The sequence below is a fragment of the Fukomys damarensis genome, unplaced genomic scaffold (genome assembly GCF_012274545.1).
Source record: "Fukomys damarensis isolate Sample0158 unplaced genomic scaffold, DMR_v1.0_HiC HiC_scaffold_19, whole genome shotgun sequence".
Taxonomy (NCBI): domain Eukaryota; kingdom Metazoa; phylum Chordata; class Mammalia; order Rodentia; family Bathyergidae; genus Fukomys; species Fukomys damarensis.
The window spans coordinates 57,378,976-57,396,600 of NW_022900931.1; the positions used below are offsets into that span (position 1 = coordinate 57,378,976).

The following is a 17,625-nucleotide window of genomic DNA, read 5'->3' on the forward strand; positions in this document are numbered from 1 at the left end:
GCCCAGGAATATGAGGTCAGCCTGGGCAACAAAGCAAGAGCCTGTCTCTAAAATCAAAAACAAAATTTCAACAGAAAACAGTTACGTTATTTTAAACCCAGATGTTTAAGATACAACTGTAAAGCTTAACAAATAACAAAACAAGAATGAAAATTAGGCTAACAGCATACATAAATACTTTGTGGTATACCTGACTGCTGAACATTAGAAATGTGTTAAAATTACCAATGAAGGCAGACATGGTGGCTCATGCCTGTAATCCCAGCACTCTAGGAGGCTGAGGCAGGAGAATCAAAAGTTTGAGCCTAGCCTGGGCAATTTAGTGAAACTGGATTGTAAAATAAAACATACAGCTGTGCCTGCCTTGGAAGCACAAGGTCCTGAGTTCAATCCCCGTTACTCACCCACCTCCCCCCCGCACAAAAAGAGAAAGAAACCAAAACACCAAACAGCAACAACAACAAAAACATGAAAAAGGGTTGCGATGTAGCTCGGTGTAATAAATAAATAAATAATCACCAAGGAGGTAACCATGTGATTTTTAAAATATTATATCTTTTGTGGCTGTCCTCACTGAAGTGACCTGAGGTGATGTCACTTCAATTGAAAAAACTGAATGTCCTTACCCTCTAACCCAATAGTTTTGTGTGAATGCACGAGTTAGCCTAGGGCCAGGGATGTAGCTCAGTGGTTCTGCTGCCTGCCTCACAAGCACAAAGACTTGAGTTCAATCCCTGGTACCAAAAATAAAAAAAAAAAAGTTTTAGCCTATAAAAACTTAGAATTTGTAGCAATATTTTTAAGTCACAACAGCAAAACATATTTTCCTTCTAACAGTAAAGTTGTCAACTTGATTGGCTTCAAAATCGCCAAGGGTATGGGGTTTTTCTGTTTACTTTTTTTTGTTTTTTTGTTTTGTTTTTTGAGACAGGGTCTCACTATATAGTTGAGACTGACCTGGAACTCACTATGTAGCCCAGGCTGGTCTTCAATTTGCAGTGATCCTCCTGCCTCAGCCTCCCAAGTGCTGGGATTACAGGCGTGCGCCACCACGCCCAGCTGCCAAAGGTATGAATAGAGGGTATTTCTGGATGTGTCTGAGTCGGAGAGAGAGGTATGATCTTGGGTATTCCACCCGGTCCCTGACCCCTTCGTCTTGGACACTAACCCTCTGTTCTGCTTCCCGACTGACACAAACTAAGCAGCTCTGCTCCATCACACCCTCTGCCATGATGTTCCTGCTTTGTAGCCAGTTAACTGTGGACTGAAATCTCTGAAACCAGGAGCCAAATGAACCTCTCCACCCTGAAGCTGTGGGTGTCAGGCATTTTGTCCAGCACTGGGAAAGTTGCCCAGTCAATCTCTTAGAGTAACTGGTACTATAGAATGAGATACCATCACAACATCGGAAGCTACCTATTTGTAAAACATCTATGTATTATGAAACTTAATCTGAAAAAAAAATATCAGTAAAGAACACTCTACTTGTCAGATTGATGGTCTGAATGCAACATGCAGGATTAAAGGCGCAAAGTCAAAACCACACCAGGAGCAACAGAGCTCTCACATGCAGCTGGTGGGAGCACAAGCTGGTTTAGCCATTTTGGAAAACTGCTCATAGCAACTAAAGCTGGACACAAAATTCTCTTTCAACAGTGCTACTGCAGGATCCTCACCACAGATATTTACATTTGTGGTCTATTTCAAGACTCGTACAAAAATGTCCATTGCACTTTTGACCATAATAACCTAAAACTGAACTAGAAACTTCCCAAGAGAACTAGATTAATTGACATGCTTCCACACAATGGAGTATTATTCAACAATAAAGGAATGAACTAGGCCTGTGAGTATAGCGTAGAGGCAGAGCACATGTTTAGCTTGTGCAAGACCCTGGGTTCAAATCCCATCAACAAAATAAATAAATAGATTCATTAAAAAGAAATAAATAGAAGGGCTGGGGATTTAGTTTAGTGGTTCCACTGCCTGCTTTGCAAGTGCAAGGTCTTGAGTTTGATCTCTGGTACAAAAAAAAAAAAAAAAAAAAGGAAAAAAAGAGAAGGCCCAGGAATTTAGCTCAGTGGTTTTGACGCCTGCCTTGCAGACACAGGGACCTGAGTTTGATACCCAGTACCAAAAAAGGAAGAAAGAAATAGAAATAAACTTATATCTATGCTACAATGTGGCTAAATCTCCGAGACATTTCCAATGAAAATTAACATACTGTATAATTTCAATGAAGTCCTAGAACAGGTAAAACTAATCTACAGTGACAGAATCCCAATAGGAAGAGGAAGAGAGACACCAATTGAGATAGGACAGGAAGGAGCCATCTAAAATAGAGGTCAGCAAGCGTTCTCTTTAATGAACCAAACAGTATATGTTTAGGTCTTGTGGGCCTTTGGATGTTTGCAACAAACTACTCAGTTCCATCAGTTGAGACCAAAAGTAGCCACAGACAATTATATGCAAATAATTAAGTATGGCCGTGTTAGGAAACTTTCATTACAAGCCAGGCATGATGGGTCCCACTTGGGACACTCAGGGAGGGATTGCAAAAATCCCAGCATGGGCAGCTTAGTGAGAATCTGCCTCAAAATAAAAAATAGCTCAGTGGTAGAGCATTTGCCTTGTATGCATGTGGTACTCCAGTACAACAAAACAAAACAAAAACGAATAAACAGAGGCACCATGAAATAGCAGGCCAGATGTGGTTCACAGATTGTAGTTTGCCAACCCTAGTTCTAAAATGATGGAAATGTTGATTCAAGTCGTGGCTATAAGAGCATATATATAATTTTAAAAATTCATCAAGTTGTATATTTAAGATGTGTACTCTTTTGCTCTATGTATTTTATAACTCAGTAAAAGAGAAAGGAAATGAAAAAGGAAAAGAGAAGATACAACAAAATAAAACCTACATCTATGTTCCACCAGCACTGACTCCAGGACAAGGAAACCATCTCAGCAAAGGTGGATAACAAGTGCTTTTCTCCTGATTAGGATTCTTGAGGTGTGATCCTAATGGTTGACAGTTCAAACTTCATCAATCCCACAGCTGATTCCCACTAGATCCAGGCTTTGCTCATTGAGAAATATTCTATGATGACAACCTTTAAAAACAGCAACTGCCAGCGGAGATCCCAGCTACTTCTGAAGCTGAGGCAGGAGGATCACTTAAGTCCAAGTTTTAGGCCAACCTTGGCAACATAGTGAGAACTTGTCTAAAATAAACAAATGCAAAAATGAAACAAAAATATAGAGCAAAAACATTAGTATCTCTTCTCTGCTGAAAGAAACGTCGTTTTCCTATGGAATGAAGTTTCTTTTGAGACCAGTGATATTCACACCATTCACGGAGTTTCTCTCTTACACAGTTGGCGAGTTCTGAGTTCTAAGAAAAGTTACCATTAGATGTTGAGAAATATAGTCACTGCTGGGATAGTAGGAATTATTTAATCATATGCTTTTTTTTTTTTTTTTTGGTACCAGGGATCAAACTCGGAACCTGTGCTTGCAAAGCACATTAAAAAGGCTTATTCCAACTATTACATGAGTATCAAAGTATCCTTCAGTATTAATCTTGCCTTTATAGTGTGCTCAACACTGAAAGTAAAATTTCTGTAACATAATCATCTTTCATCTGAGCTAATTAATACCTATCATAAGAAAATAACTGAAGATAAATTTTCATAGCAAAACAGCTTAGACACATTATGGGCTAATAACAGCTAGTTTGTTAGCCCAAATTACTTCAGCAAGAAGGCTATCTTCATCCACTAAATGAAAATTTTAAATTATATATAATATCTTAATTATATACAACATCTCATGTTGATAAATGATTGTTTGCTTTATATATTTAAACAGGGTTCATGAGGGGCTGCTCTAATCATATTACTAAGAAAAAATAAGATTTTCTGAAAGGAAATTATAGAAAGAGTTCATCCAAATATGTGAAAGAATGTGACTGAAATTGAGTTTCTCCTTTAAAAGACAGTAAATACCTTCCAATTACTATAGTAATTACTAGAAAACACTAGTTACAATAATTTTTAGAACAAATTATTTAAAAATTACATATATTTACCTACCTTTGTTTCATAAAGTCATTTCTCATTAATGTAACAAATCATCTTTTGAAAAAGAGAAGTTAGGTATGAATATTGAATAATGTATAACAGTAGAGTGCTAAAAGATTTTGTTTTATTTTTCTCTTAGTAGGTGACAAATATCTTTTATAATTGTTTCAAACACACTGAAATACTGTACAGTCCATCAAGCACAAGTCATAAAAGCATGATAATGTGAAAGTGGCATTTAATTCGTCAAATCAGTCATAGGAAAGACTGAGAAGTGAGCTGACCATACCTTTAAACTTTTTTTTCTGACTGAGGTATAATTTACTTATAACTGAGTCACCCTAAGTGGGTTTGATGAGTTTTTGTAAGTGTATACAGCCATGTAACCATCACAATCAGGATATGGATCATGTATTTCCATCACTCCAGAGAGATCCCTTGTGCCTTTGCTAAGGAATACTCTGTTCACAAGGTAGACTAATAAACATGTCATAATGGTGTTCACGTTATGATGAACAACTTAGGGTTCCCATTGTTTCTACCACAGAAATAAAAATGATTTCCAAAAAGTTAAATGAAATTCAGATAACTATTTGCTTAAATAATGTATCAGGCAAGATATTCCATTAGGTTGAAAAGTAAGTTATCTGGGTAGTAGGTACATGATAATAGACATATGGATAAATTCATTAAACTAAATGCTATTTTCTATACAAGTTATAAATGAATTTTAAAAATAAAAAAATCATAATTCCGTTATTTAAAATATACATATGTAGAAAAACTTCTGGTATAAAATACGATAAGATGCTTACAGTGGTTTGATTTAGGTGGCAGAGTATTTCTTATTCTAATCCCTGATTATAACACATGCATACACACACACCCCCTGCATTATTTACAAATTTGTTGTCCAGATATCCTTGTGTGTTTTTTTGTTTGTTTTGTGTTTGTTTGTTTGGTGGTATTTGGAATGAACCTGGGGCCTCTGCACTGAGCTACATGCCCATCCTTTTTTGATTTTAAATTTTGAGACAAGGCCTCACTAAGTCACTATGCTGCCCAGGCTACGATCAAAATTGTAGCCCTCCTGCTTTAGCCGCCCAGACAGCTGGGATTACTCATGTGCGCCACCTTGCCCAGCTCGTTATGCTGTCTTTTTTCATCATGAGAGAATCCACACCGTCCCTGCAGGCTGGCACAATCAATCCTACTCTCTTGTCTGAGAGAATCCACTCCTGCCTCACTTTACTGGGCTTGGTTACCTACCTTTGCCTGGCCTCCTTGACTTCGGGGTTCCAGTGGAATGAAAGTATAGTCAAATGTACAGGTCTGGGAGACCAAAGGCCTGTGTTCTGGCTCTGTGACCATCTAGATCTGTCCCTGGCAAGGAAATCACTTCTTTCATGTTTAAATGAGATGGGGCATGAACAAAGACTAAAAACTACTGGTGAAAATTTGGTGAGAAATAGTTACATAGTACCTAGATACCCTCCGGAAGATATTAATAATTATAAAAGGAAAAATGTTACCTTTATGCTGGGTAAACTTCAAAGTCATTATCTTAATCAAATGATCACTCACTGAACATCACCAGGAAGGAGGGAGATACATGACTGTCTGGGCCTCTTGATGTGACACACGGCAGAGGACACAAAATCCCTCCTGTGACATCCCTGTCACCAGAAGCACACTTGAATGTAGTCAGAAGGAAACATCAGACAAACCCATATGGAGCAACACGATACAAACTAACTGACCTATTAAATAACTGGACCTTCAAAACTGGCAACTTCATGAGAGACAAAGATGCCTAACCACTCCTGATTAAAGAAGATTCATGGATGTCTCAACAAGAAGCACCATGTGATCCTTGGTTGGATCCTGGAACAGAAAAAGAAAAGTTGCTATAAAATAACATTATTAGTTGACATCTGAATATAGATGGGATTAGACAGTAATATTAAACATGTTAATTGCTTGATTTTAAAAACCGCTTCGCTATATAGGAAAATATTCTCATTCTTGGGAACCACACACTAGGGGTAAAGGAGCATTGTATCTGCAACCTAGTCTCAACTATTTGAGAAAAAAGGGTAAAAATGATATATATTTATAGTAAAACAATCACATCTATCACCCAGAGAACACACGCATACACCATGTGCAAACACAGCTCTATCTAGGGGAACATAGGTAAAGGATAAATAGGAGATCACAGTAATATTGTTAGAAATTTTCTGAGTAAGAGGTTTTTTGAAATCTATAGACATAATAGGTCCATAGAGCTTGTTGCCACTACCATTCTGAGAATTTAGGGGCTTTTCTACTCCTGGGTCATGATGGGATGAATTTCTCATTTTTCCAGCGGTCAAGTGAAGTGGCAAAAATGACAGGGGAGCAGATAAGCCTAGAAAGGACCAGCAAGAGTAAGGCAGTAGGTTGGCCACATCCTATCCTGCAAGATGGTTGAAGGCACTGAGTCAGAGACAGATGTCGCCCCCTTACCCCGAAAGAACATGCTTACCACAGCTGCACTGAGACTGTGTCCTCCTTTGCCTCTCCTTTTACTGTCACCCTGGATCTGGGGCCCAACTCTTCTCCCATCATTTAGCCATGGAGAATCCCTTGGAGGGAGTAACATCCTCAAGTTAGGAGTTGCTCAGCTTCTAGCTCAAGGATGCTGCTGCTGCTTCTTACCTGGCAGTCTACTCTGAAAGGAGACTGGGACCTGGATGAAATTCACCCAGGGTTTTTCACACAAGAATTCTTATCCCAAGTTTCCTGCTTCTAGACCAGAGGGGGTCTTTTACCTGGCCTGTTAAGCCCTCAGAGTCCCATCTCTCACTAGTTTCTTTCAGCTTCAGCCCCTGGCGGGACCTTCTAGAGATGTGACAAAGTTCTTGCAGCCCTGAGGAGCTAGAGAACCCTACTGTCTAGCAAAGTGACAGGATCCAAAGGTCTGCAGGTTACCTGAAGATACACAGATCCATAATTAGTATCATCCGACTGGCCCTCCCAGATACGACTGGGTACGCAGTAGTGGGGTATGCAAGAGGCCTCTGTAGAAGACACCACTGCTCTGAGTTCAAGGTAGGAGAATCTTCTGGAAATACTCTGATCCTGGGAGTGACAGACACAAGTCTGAAGCCAAGCCAGTCCTTCTGATTGAGAGAATCTCAGTCAGATGTTTACCTCTCTAAGCCTTTTTCCTTGAGTATGAAAATAGGAAGATGCTATCAGAGACTCAGGAGCTGGACAGCCTGGGTTCAAATGCAGGCTCTACCACTAGTCTGTAACATCATATGTGTTATGTTCACTCTCAGTGTCCTGGTTACCACGTCATTTATTTTATTTTGCCATTCTTTGACCTATAAAGAGGAAAAAGTATACTTTCTTCATATATAATATATATATGTATGTATATTCTTTTATGCTATTAACCCATGTTTCTACTGAAGCATTCTTTTTTTTGTACCGGGGATCGAACTTGGGACCTTACACTTGTGAGGCAGGCAGCGGCACCACTGAGCTAAGTCACCAGCTAAAGTATTCATTTTTAAAAATGTATAAGTGCTTTTTACATGTGAGGCTATTGGACATAATATGTTGTAAACATATTTTTATCATTTGCCATTTTACCTTAAACTGGGCTTACAAATTTTCAAAAATTAAACAGATCATTTTGGGTTTTTAAAATAGCCAACTTGTTAATTTTCCCTCTTGGACTTTCTGCTTTTGGTAGCTGTTATAAGTCATAACTAGGTCCCCCCAAAGCCTCATGAGCTCACAGGTGGGGCTTAGGGAGGTGGGATCATGGGCATGTGATACTGGGATTAAGGGTTTATAGGACTGGATTAGTCCACTGATTGGTTTAGCATAGTTCTGGGTGTGGATAATAGTCCTACCCTGTCTGTGAGTAGCATCAACTGACAGGCTCATAGCCTGGATGGAAAATAAGGGGAAAAGAAGGAAGGCAGGCTTGCTGCTCATTGCTGCTTTCTACCTACCCTGCTATGGATTGTTTCTCCTTTGCCATGCCCCTCTGTCATGCCAACCTGCCTCAGAGCCAGCTGACCGTGTCCTGAAACCTCTGTAAACTGTGAGATGAAATAAACCTTTCCTACTTGAACTTGTGGGTATCAGGTATTTTGTCTCAGCAACAAGAAAAGTAACTAAGACAGTACCATTCTTAGGAAAGTTCTTTTCACAGATTATAAAAATATTGGCCTTTTTGGCTTAAGAGATTGGCTCAGATAGATAACATCTCTTGTACTGACAGTGGGAAAGTAAAATCAAACTATCTAGAGGTCATTTATAACACCATTTTAAGAATGTGCATCTTAGGGCCAGGGATGTAGCTCAGTGGCACTGTGCCTGCCTCACAAGCACAAGGTCCTGAGTTTGATCCCCAGTACCCCCCCAAAAAAGAGTATACATCTTGTAAACTACTCTTTAACATCCAGTAACATATCCTAAAGAACTAATTGGTCTAACAGAAAAAAAAATGAAGGTACAAGAACGTTCATCTTAGTTTTTGTTATAAAAGCAAAACAACTGGAAGCAAGAAAATACTACAGTAATTAAAGGATGGGCTCACTTATAATGGTAAGCCACAGAATGGAACACAAGGTAGACATTACAAAAAGTGACAGAAGCTGGGCACACTGGTTGGCACTATAATATCCAGCACTCTGGGATGCTGAGGCAGGAAGATGTGAGATTGAGCCCAGCCTGGATAACTCAGCAACTTAGCAAGACTCTGTCTCAAAAGGGGGCTGCAGGGGCCACAATGCAGATGAACGTGGAGGTCCTGGGTTCAATTCCTCCTACCACACACATACACCAAAACACAGAAAAAAATAATTGAGAAGTATCCTCGCTGACTTAGAAGAGTATTTGTGATTCATATTGAAGTAGGAAAGTGGGTTTTAACATATAATGTGAAAGCATGATTCCATTCATAAAATTATGTAAATCTAAATTTATTAAAATATCGTTACTTTTTTTGAGAAAAAGAAATGGAAGGAATTTCATTTTTTGATGTTTTACTTTTTGACTTTACCAATACCCTCATGATTATGTGTTTACTAAAGTATGAGTAATAGTGACAACAACAAAATGATAAATCAAAATAATCATAGTTTCATACAGGAATGCTAATGGTGCTTGGGAAAGAACAAACATGAAACTATGACACATCGCAGAAACTGAGAAGACAGAAATGGGGCAAAAATCGTTTAGTTGTATTTATCGAGCCTTGACCTCAAGTCGAGCACTACACTGTTATTTCCACATATTGGTTCGTTCCATTCTCACCTTGCTCGCTGAGCCAAGAACTACTCCCATTACAGATTAGACCTAGTACCCAGAAAGGTGAAGCTACTAGGACAGAGCAGCACTGAGGCTCAGACCCACTTACCCTGGCTGTACGTAAGGCTTATGTTTATAACTTCTCAGTCTTGCCATCGCCCAAAATGAAGGTAGTGTTTGTCTTCTAAAGAATGATACAACATTTCATAGGCACAGTGAATAGAACTAAAATCACCTCTGGCTATAGGTACAAGCTCAACTATGAGGGAAGGAAATAGTAATTGGATGTATATATTGAAACCATGGAGAATTCTTTTTTAAATTTTCTTTAACAATGAGGTAGAATTAGGCTAGTAATTTTTCTTTTTTAATAAAAAATTGATTATTTATTTATTTACTTATTTATTTGGTACCGGGGATTGATCTCGGGTCTTTGTGCTTGCAAGGCAGGCGGTGGAAGCATTGAGCTCAATCCCCAGCCCAAATTGATTATTTTTTAAACCAGCACTACCCATTTGCCAACAACCTACAATGTCACAATGCCACCTGATCTAAGTATGAAAATGTGAAAAACAAAGTTCCTTTTACTTTTCAGGCCTGATTCCTCCTTACAACTGAGCAATGATGGGGAAAATCCGGTTAAGGACAATACCAATCATGATCTTTCTTGGTAAAGTGTCAATCTTGGGCAAGGTATGATGGTGATTGCCTCTAATCCCAGCACTCTGCGAGGCTGAGACAGGAAAATCACAAGTTGAAGCAAAGTTCAGGTAACCTGGCTATTTAGCAAGACCTTTCCTCAAAATAAAAAACTAAAAAGGGCCAGAGATGTAGCTCAGTGAGGTGGCCCTGGATTCACTCTTCAGTACCAAAGGGTGAGGGGTGAGTTGACCTTGAAATCTTGGTAAGCAGTAGTACCAAGCAATTAGTCATTCAATCAGCATCACGGCAGTCATCAGTTGCATAATTGTGATTCACAACACTGTAATCATCAACTCAAAAGCCACATGTTGCCATACTCTAGATATTATGGTCTCAATGTTCTCTTTCACAAATATTATTACCATAGTCATTATCCGTGGTGCTGGGAATTGAACATGGGGCCTCACACATGTTAAGCATGTGCTCTACCACTGAGATACATCCCTAGTTCCATAGTCACAAATTTAAAAGCATATCACAAATCTCTCCTTGCCAACATGAAACTCAATATCTTCTTCCTCATTTTATTCTTCCTCTTGGATCACAACCTCTGTCTCTTTTAAAATTTCGTCTGGCATATTATCTCTCATTATTTGTTTTTTGCAAAAATAAAAAAAGTCCTGACTATCCTTCATGTTTCATCTTCAATACTAACTGTAGAATGTTTCTGTTATAATTTGAAAAAAATTCCTTAATAGATATTTCTCCTCCAAACTACCCACTGATAAGAGGCTACCATAACGTGTCAACTTCATAACAGGACACTAAACCCAAAATCCTCAAGATCTACTTCACTGTTCATGTTTTTAGCTTTCAGAGGAAGTAACAGAAAACAGGCCGTATCAGGTATGTTTGGGCTTTGGATTATTTGCTGTACATGATTTCCTTCAGTAATATAAAATTCAATATATATTGAATTTATGATTCAATTCAAATTCAAAAACAGACAAAACAACCCAACAATCCCATTACTGAGTATATAGCCAAAGGAAATGAAATCAGTGAGTCAAAGAGTAATCTGTACACCATATTTACACAGCAGCACTATTCACAAGAGCCAAGATTTGGAATCAACAGATGTCCAAGAACAGATGAGCGGATAAAGAAAATATACAAAGGAATAAGAGTCAGTTTTAACAAGGGATGAAATCCTGCCATTTACAACAAAATGGATGAACCTGAAGGACATTTATGTTAAGGAAAATAAACCAGACACACAAGACAAATACTATATGATCTCATACATATAAAGAATCCAAAAAAGTTGATGTCATAGAAAGAGAGAATAGAATAGTGGATAACAGAGTCTGGGGAGGGGTAAGAAGACGGGAGAAAGGACAGTTGATCAATGGGTACAAAGTTACAAGTAGACAAGAGACAGAAGTTTAGTTGGGTCTGGGGATTTAGTTCAGTGGTTCTACTGCCTGCCTCGCAAGTGCAAGGACCCAAGTTCAATCCCTGGTATCAAAAAAAAAAAAAAAGTTCTGCTGTACTATTGCATAGGTGGGTAAATATAGTTAACAAACAACTTATTATGCATATCAAAATTCCTAGAGGACACATTGAAAGCTCTTTACCACAAAGAAATGATAAGTATTTGAGGTGATAGGTAATTACCCTGATTTGATTATTACATAATACATATGTATTGAAACATCACATTGTATCTCATAAATATATACAATTCTTATGTGTTGGTTACAGAATAATTTTAAAATATGGGCATGGAGGCACAGGCCTATAATCCTAGCACTGAGGAGGCTGAGGCAGGTAGACTGCTGTTTGAGGCCAACCTGAGCTACCTAGTGAGCTCAAGGCCAAAGTGAACTTCATAGTGAGACCCTGCCTCACAAACCAAAATAACAACAATAATAATTTTTAAAATATACAAAACTATTTCACTGCACAGTATTAGTCCCAGGTACCTCTAGAGTGGCAGTGGGTACTACCTAGTAAAGAAGCCTTCAGAACCCGGGATTTAGCTCAGTGGTTTTGCTGCCTGCCTCGCAAGCACAAGGTCTTGAATTCAATCCCTGGTACCAAAAATTAATTAATTAATTAATTAATTTTTAAAAAGAAGGCTTCGAGTTGGTAAAAATGATATACATCCTGATAATGGTTCTGGTTACTTGATTCTGTAGTATAAAAATTCCTGGGCTGGGGATTTAGCTCAGTGGTTCTGCTGCCTGCCTCACAAGCACAAGGACCAGAGTTCGATCCCCAGTACCAAAAAAAAAAAAAAAAAAAAAAAAAAAAATCCTGTACCCTTAAAATAAGCACATTTAACTATTTGTATATATCAACTTTTAAAAAATATTTAATAATCTGTCAGAATGTATGTTTTAAAAATAAAATAAAATACTCTTAATTGAAACTCTAAAAATTTTGTTCAAACAGACCCACATTTTTCCTTTATCCTTCCTGTGCCCTGCCTCCATGAATGTTCCTTTATACTAGAATTCAAAAACAGGCAAGATCAAGGCAGTTGTAGTGGTGCACACATGTAATTCCAGCACTAGGGAGGCTCAGGCAAAAGGATCACCACTGAGTTCGAGGCTGGCCTGGACTACATAGTGAGTTCAAGTCCAACCTGAACTACATAGTGAGATACTGTCCAATACAAATTTTTAATAAAATAAAATAGCCAATCTGTGATAGTAGAAGTTGGGAGGACATTTCCCCTTGGCAGGGTGACTGGAAGGGCATACCACAGGGGCTTTCAGGGTGCTACAAATGCTATTTTCTGATCTGAGTGCATTGTCCACATTGAGCTGTGTGTATATGTGTGTTTTTTGCACGCACCTTAAATCTCAAAGGTTTTATAAGGACCTGACTTATGGAGGTCAGACACACCTAAAAAACACAGGACAAGCCAGGTGTAGTATGCAAATCTATGATCCCAGTACTCTGGAAGGATAAGGCAGGAGAATCACAAGTACAAGCCCAGCCTGGGTAATTTACTGACTTAACAAGACCCTATTTCAAAATAAAAAAATTTAAAGCAGCTGGGGATGTAGCTCAGGGCAAAGGTCCCTGGTTTAACTCCCCAGTACCACAAAACAAAACAGGATAAGGCAATAGCTCTTAGAACACAATGATTTCCAGATTTAGTTTCTTTTCCTTTGATAATTTATTTTTTAAGTTTAGCTGAAATAAAAATATCTTCCAAACTCAATTTGTTTTTTCAGTCAAATCTTACAGCTTAGATACTTACTCAGTAAACTTTCTATTTTCTAAACATAGGTAAGGTCACACCAACACTGGTTGCCATGGAGTAAGAAACTAAGTTCACTCTTGGGATGAGGTCACAGATGGGTATGTCACTGCCTTTGTCAGAAAGAACCCTGAAGGAAATATGAGAAGAAATTAGATTCCTGACAAGAGCAAAAGAAGCTACATCTTTAATAACATGTTACTCTAATAAGTTTAATATTTGATCCTTTGAAATTATTTTCATTATTGTGGGGAACTATTTTAAAAAGAGGGAGTTTCCAAAGAGTTTTGAGGTGGCTCTTGGTCAAAGGGGACTGGATGGCACTGGCTTCTCAGCTGAGGAGTGTCACATCAATGAAATGCTTATCCATTATATGGGCTTCTGGCCTTAGATCCTGGATTCACCTGTGCTCAGCCTCTGAATTTCACAAGCCTCCTCAACAGCAACTCCCATAAGCCTCGTAATGACGGACATACATGGTGTCTCCAACCACAGTCCCCCAAATCTCCAAAGTCCAGAATTTCTTATAGTCACCCATATCCAGCTATGTCCAAATCTAAGCGCAGAAAAAAAACGGTCATTGACTACAAAGTTCACTGACATGATCTAACTGCCAAACAGCAAATTAGACAGATCTGTCAATGAACCTGCGCTGATCTCCAGGGATATTCCAATGACTATAGTTGGTCGCACAGTTCCACCTGTTCCCACACTGACAGCCCTAATCACGGACCCGCTCTGATCTCTCCATACCCCATTCCCTGATCTACAAAAAAGTTCAATCATGAATACCTTGGGATCCCCCTTAATGATCTAAGGAAGTTTAGGTCATTAATGTCCCAAAGCACGTCTTCACACATTGACCCCCACTGACCCTCTCATCATGGAACCCCAAAGTTTCCACAATCATCAATTACAGTAACCATGGTATTACTGCCCACAAAACTTACAACTTCCAATCACTGACCCTTTCAGGCTTTCGATCACTGAACCTCAACGAGCTCAGAGTGCCTTCGAAAAATCCCACTTGGCCTCATACCCATGAAGAATATAGTTGACTATCAGCACCCCGCCAATCAAGATATTTCACAGAATCCTCGTTTATTAATTCCAAGACATTCCCAACCTGTCTTCACATAGTCCCTAATACTAATTATCACAAACCTCCGTCCGCCGTCACCGAGCGCCAAGGAAGCTCAGGAGCCAAACCAGTTAACACTTCAAATCCCTTGCCTTGACCTTTACGGGTACCCATAGCTGACTCAGTCAGGCCACCGTAGCCCCCCCATCACCATCCTGCACAGATTAAAACTATACTTTCTGTAATCATTCCCGTTTACCCAGGATCAGTGACTCTAATCCGAAATTGATCTGATTATCAAGTTGCCTTATCGTAGTAAAGCTCTTCCCAGCCCGAGGTGCCGGCGCGCAGACTCAGTCGCGACTTTGAGGCTGTCGGCCTCCACCAGACAGCCTTTCAGAGAATAGGATTCTGGGGTTTCAGAATTTCAATAGGAGGTATGATGGCCGCGCCCGTTAGATGCTCACTTGATGGGAGCAGCCATGTTTAAAACTTTACAGTACAAGAAACGACCAAATCCTTTGCTACACCAAGGGGAAATTAGTTATCTTAAGGCGGGGTGAAGCAAGTGCCCCCCAAGAATTATAAACACAGTTGTTGCTGCTTTTAGCGCCTCAGACAACAAAACTTCGTGCGACCCATGTGCAGGATTCGACACTGAGATTTCTTTGTCTCCAGAAGCCCAAGCAGTGAAGATGGTCATATGAGTTTGTATGGCTTCTTACGCGCAACGGGCGTGGCCATCTCGTAAGAGGAGCTCCGATATGGCAAGAGGAAAATTTTCAGAGGCAGAACGAGGAGTTGAGAGCAGTGATGTGACTGACGCTTAAGATCTGAAGCTGCTCGAAGACAGGCTCTGCTTTATGAGAGGGCGGAGCCGCGAGGAAGGGGATGGGCAGGAGGGACCAGGCTGGACAGTTCTCAGCCTTTAACTGAAAATATGTTGAAACCGGGTCATTATCTTAAGTGCCTGGCCCGAGAATCCGACCTGAGACAAAAATATGAATACAGTTTACCTGGCAGGTGAAACGGGAAGGATGGAAATCAATAGAGAGCACCAATGAGCAAATAACTCTGTGAGCAATAGGAGCTCAGTCTTCTTGAGAACTCTGGGAGACTGCATAGAAATCACCTCCGCTGTCCCTCCGAAAGCCTAATGAAGCTGACTTAAGTATGCGCCATCGCCTGTCACTTATTGTTCAAGGGCCTCTCTTCGGGCGTTAAAGCCCAGCCCGGTCTCGGATAATCTTGTAAGTGCATATAGTGATGTGCCAGCAGTCTGAAGAGGGAATTATGAGTGTTCAGGGGAAGTGTCAGGGTTCCGACAGCATTCACTGGAGTCCTGCCTTGAATTCCCCCTATGGACACTTATCCTATTCCACAGGAAGCCTCCATAAACAACTTTTTCAGGGACAATGAGCTGCAAACTGTCACAAATCACCAGCCATACAACGCAACAGAATCACAAGAGTAGGATTCAATAGAAACAATAGATACTATAAGGAAATGAGTTTTTTCATCATTGGGCATTTTTCCCCCTATTATTGGGGAGTGTTCTATCACTGCACTACATATCTAGCCTTTATTTATTTATAAAAATTTGAGACAAGGCCTTGCTAACTTGTTCAGGCAAAATACAAAAATGTGATCCTTTTACTTTAGTCTCGCTTAGTGCTAATACTACAGACATGTACCACCTCACTCAGCTACCATAAGTAGATTCTAAACAGAATAGCTTTGAACTAGAGATGTTGCTTGCTTTGGGTTCAAGGCTAGAGGAGTCTTATGGTAGCCTTCATTCTACTGTTAGCTCACAACTCTGAATCTTCGAGCAATATGAGTTAACACATTGCAATGACAGCCTGGCTTGCTCAACATGATGAGTAGGTACATAATATAGTACCACTTATTTTCAATGAACCCTGTCCACCTCCAAAGTTTTTATAGTAGTAATAAATGCCTTCATGTGGATTACAGTTTGTTCTCTAATAGAGTTCCTCCAGCATGATTATGGAGGTACAGGTTGAAAACTGCTTTTTCTGTAGTTTTGTATAGGAAGGACAACGTGACCAGGTATGAAATCCTCGGCCCTGCTGATACTCTCAGTCCTTCAGATGTGTAAGTCTAGAGCCCCTCTCAGCTCATACAGTAGTAGACAACTAAATCCAGAGTCTCCGCACTGAGCTACATCCCCGTTCTAGTTAATTAATTAATTAACTTATTTATTTATTTATTTTGTGACAAGGTTTCACTGAGTTTCCCAGGCTGAGCTTAAATATGCAATCCTCCTAGCTCAGCCTTTCAGCGAGCTGGGATTACACAGACAGGCCACCATGCCCAGCTTCTTTGAAAATTTTAATTGCTTGTTTTCAATTTTACTTGCAAACAAAAATACAACGAAAAATGTTAAACTCCCCCCAAATCTGGATACTAATTATAACTGCTGTGATTACGTTAATTTAGATATACATCTTTTCTGTTTGTTTGTTTTTGGTACCGGGGATCTAACTCTAGGTATGCATCTTTTAATTTAGAGTTACCGTGTATCTTTTTTATCCCTCTATGGAATCTACTTACTTAATCATTGTCTCACCCCTTGCTTCTACTGTAACAGCCTCATTATGTTTCCTTTTTCCAGCTTCATTTCACCTTCCCTCTCTCTATTTTATTTTTTAAAAAACAGCAGCGATCGTAAGTACTGCTAGGAATTTAATATGGTTGCATCATCATATAACAGTTCTAAAAATCATCTCCCTTTAACATCCTTTCTGAACACATGAAGGATAGTAATTGACCTATCACAACTGTAGAAATTTAAGTTATGGCCAACAGGAAATTAAAAAAAAATTTTTTTGTAGGCCGGCCCCGATCCACCGCGTGAAGAACCACGCCTGCTCCCTACCCAGCCGCCATCCCTCAAGCACCAGGAAGGCAGCCACATGGGCGCCCGTGAACCCCCATAGCCCCCCCGCACTCTCAGACCTCCTGACTGTGCCAGTCTTTGGACCCACTCTGCAAAGACAGAGGTGGTCATCAAGGGTATTTTTCTGAGTTCCCAACTTTGAATATCTTTAAGGAAAGGGTGTGGGAAACCTGTAATAGAACATTGTGGAGTTCAACCATTCAGAAGGATGGGGAACTCAATCTGGGCCTTGCAGCCCAAGGTCAGTCAGTGTCATGGGGTTCAGCAATCAGCTAACTGAGATCAGGGGTCTTGCATCCTCGCTCTGTCT

At 39.7% G+C, this 17,625-nt stretch overlaps 1 protein-coding gene and 1 long non-coding RNA gene across 2 annotated transcripts in view; both read right to left on the bottom strand.

The window, feature by feature from the left end:
• LOC104867517 (zinc finger protein 570) overlaps window positions 1-17,625 on the bottom strand; it is a 50,120-nt gene that overhangs the window by 11,048 nt on the left and 21,447 nt on the right. The window lies entirely within an intron of this gene.
• LOC117283220 lies at window positions 13-14,795 on the bottom strand. The gene is made up of 7 exons (XR_781780.3): window positions 14,652-14,795; window positions 13,312-13,441; window positions 6,610-6,709; window positions 5,843-5,966; window positions 5,615-5,758; window positions 2,922-3,224; window positions 13-47 (listed from the first exon to the last, which is right to left on the bottom strand). It is a non-coding gene; the product is annotated as an uncharacterized LOC117283220 (long non-coding RNA).